A 3,238-nucleotide genomic window follows, 5' to 3' on the forward strand; every position below is an offset into this window, starting at 1 on the left:
ACACGTGTAGGCTTTGCTTCTCTTCTCTCTCTCTCAACCTTCTCTCTCTCAACCTCTCTCTGTGTGCAAACGAGATTCTCTCCCTCTCTGTGGCTTCATGATGCAAATGGATAGATTGTGCTTCATACAATATCCAAACTTTCAAAATTCGCCATACCCATCGATTCATCTCTTTCCCCAGACGAGAAAAGCCCTAATTTTGATTTCCTAGAAAAAAAATAAAAATCAGCAGATGGGTGCGAGCGAGAAGTTCGATGGAATCCTCCCCATCCAGAAATCCGATGTCTAAGTTTATTACTGGTGAAAGTAAATTTGAACCGAATCTGATGCGTCTCATGTTTGATGCGTCTCCAAAATTCGATGTCTAATTACTGGTGGGAGTCCCTTTCTTGGCTTTGTTTGTTTGTATGCCTTTGACCTGGTTTCTACTCATGTTATTGCATTTTACAGGAATATAATTTTGATCTTCGTGGGAAAAAAATGGAGCTTTGTGAATGTTCAAGAGCTGCAGAGTTTCCAGAAGAGCTTTGTGAATGTTCAAGACATTTTGGATCAGAACCGGCTGTTGATCGACGAGATCAATCTGAACCATGAGTCCAATCAACCTGAAAACTTGCAATCTAAAGGCAAGTTTATTACACTGAAAACACCATTCTGCTGGTCTGCAAAGATACCAAATCGTAAAACTCCAGTTCGGTCCTGTTTTAGTTTCCTTGTGCACTCACTTGTGCCTTTGTACTCTCATATGTAAGTGAATTTTTGTTTTCCTCATTGCAAGACATCCTTGAGACTTTGTCCATATCAGTGATATTAAGAAGAAGCTGTTCAAGGATTTAGATGGCATAGCCAAGAGTTCTGCGATTCTAGCTTCTAACACAAGTTCCATCTCCATCACTCGTCTTGCTTCTGCAACACAAAGACCTTGCCAGGTTACAAGACTATTCTTCTTCGTCTTCACCTACATTTATCTCTATAAATCTGTCTCTATATATATACTACTAGTTATTAGTTGTCTTGGGTCTGTGTGTGATAGTGTTGAATCTAAAAATGTTCAGGTAAGAAGGAAGTTGTGTCTACAGATAAAGCACCACCTGCTGTAGGACCATACTCTCAGGCCATCAAAGCCAACGGTTTCGTTTTCGTTTCAGGTGTTCTTGGACTTGTGCCTGAGGTTTGTTTCACGTCTTTTTAGAATAAGTAGTCTTGAGTTTTGGTTTACCTTTTTGATTATATATTGTTCATCTTCTATGTTTGTTCTGGACACTGCTCGAGTACACGCTTTCATCGCTTCTTTTTCCACATAGAAACCAATAGCTAGTGGTTAGTTCAATATCATTGATCAATTTGAAGTTTTTTGATTGTGCATTGTGGTAAAGTTTGTTGTAATGGTGTTTTATAATTTTTTTCTTTAAGAACTCATAATTAAAAGATTTGCAATAAACCACTTAAATGTTCAAATCTTTTTCTAAGTCTCTTAACTCTCTTTTACACTTTAAAAACTATAAAAAATTAATTAAGAGATCCTTTAAGGGGTTTTGGGATAATGATGCTCTTAACTAAAGTACCTTTAGTTGATATAATTCATCATAAATAGATAGGACTATTACTTCCCACAGGCCAGTCATGGTAGGATACCTCTAGTTACATGTTGAAGGCTCTGAACATCTTCAGACCACTTCTTCCAATGAAGCTGCGACACAATCCAAAACCATAAATGAGCATGGAAGATATCAAACGACAAATTTTCAGAGAGAATAACTAACAACCTGAACGTAACTCAATCTGCAAAATGCCCAAAAAGCCTTTTGAGACTTCTCAGAAGCGTCTTCGCAAACAACAACTTCCAATCCCTTGTATGTAACAGTCTTTCCATTGCTCTTCTTTTTCATGTTAATAAGCTTTTTGGCGTTTCTAAACCATAGCTGGTGATGTATAGAAGCTATCAAGTTCCAATAACACTAAATTTGATAGAATTATAGAATCATTAAAAACTGAACTTTTTGAATAACTTGGGATTTTGTAATTAAGTAAACAATCATAAAACCAATAACACTAGATTTTAGTAAGAATGGTGGAATCCATTAACCAATAACACTAGAATTTAAATTTTTTAACAATCATCAGATATTCACATCCCATTACTGTGTTTTTATATTTAGTCATAACATGTTCAATTGTTCCAAATTTAAAACATAACACGGTAAATTTCAAATAAAGACTCTTAATTAATATATTATATTTCTAGTATTCATATGGGATCCATATTGATTTTTAAGGTCATCTTGATATTTAGTCCATCTCTTTCAAATACAATCTATCATAATCATCTTCGACTCGATGCTTCGCTTTCGTCTTCCTCAACCAGCCATTTTCTATCTTTCGGTTTTCTCTCTTCAAAGCCTTCGTCCCACAACACTCATAAAGTCCATTTATTAGTGATTCAATCAAAAGGCATGTAACAGTTTCAGTTCTGTTTGCTTTAAATCATATATATTCTTCAGTATTGCCGACTCTACCATTTAAGATTTGGGTATTATTTGGAAAAAAGTTTGCCAGCTACATCAAGTATCATAGAATATGGTGGAAAACATCAAAAGTATGAAGATATGTCAATAACATCACTATGTTTATGTTAATTCATGCCGCATATACGAAGAAAAAATAATATGGTGGAAACTACATAATCAGGTTTGGTGATTTAAGATTAATGAAAGGGTTCAATCCGTAATTAATTGAAATTAATCCCGCTTTAAGAAAGTCCGGCCCAACTTATTAAACCTTACCAGACACAACTCTAATTTCCCCAAATCGATTAGTTAGGGTTCTAAGCTGAAATTTGGGGTTTTCGAACAGAAAGTGAGAGAGAGAAATGGAATTGGATGGATACTTTGCTGTGAAAGTACTTAGTTTAACTTATTCAAACTAATCACTTTCAATTTGTGCTTGTGTAGCTGATTGGTGGTCTACTTATGGATCATCAGCTCCTGATCTAAGAGACTTTGCTGTGAAAGTACTTAGTTTAACTTGAAGTGCATCCGAATGTGAAAGAAATTGGGGCGTTTTTGAGCTTGTAAGTCTGTTAGATTCATCTTATTTTGTAGTTAGATTGTTTCATAAGTTCACTAACTGTTTGTTGTTCTAATATTTATAGCTTCACACAAAGAGAATGAACCAATTAGCTCAACATCGCTTGAATGACATGGTGTTTGTTAAGTACAACCGAACCTTGCAACGTCGT

General features: G+C 35.3%; 1 long non-coding RNA gene across 1 annotated transcript; it reads left to right on the top strand.

Moving 5' to 3' along the window:
- Nucleotides 1-1,352, top strand: LOC106304239. The gene is made up of 3 exons (XR_001262671.1): nt 1-374; nt 451-929; nt 1,056-1,352. It is a non-coding gene; the product is annotated as an uncharacterized LOC106304239 (long non-coding RNA).
- Nucleotides 1,353-3,238: the final 1,886 nt, after the last annotated feature.

The sequence above is a fragment of the Brassica oleracea genome, chromosome C7 (genome assembly GCF_000695525.1).
Source record: "Brassica oleracea var. oleracea cultivar TO1000 chromosome C7, BOL, whole genome shotgun sequence".
Lineage (NCBI taxonomy): Eukaryota > Viridiplantae > Streptophyta > Magnoliopsida > Brassicales > Brassicaceae > Brassica > Brassica oleracea.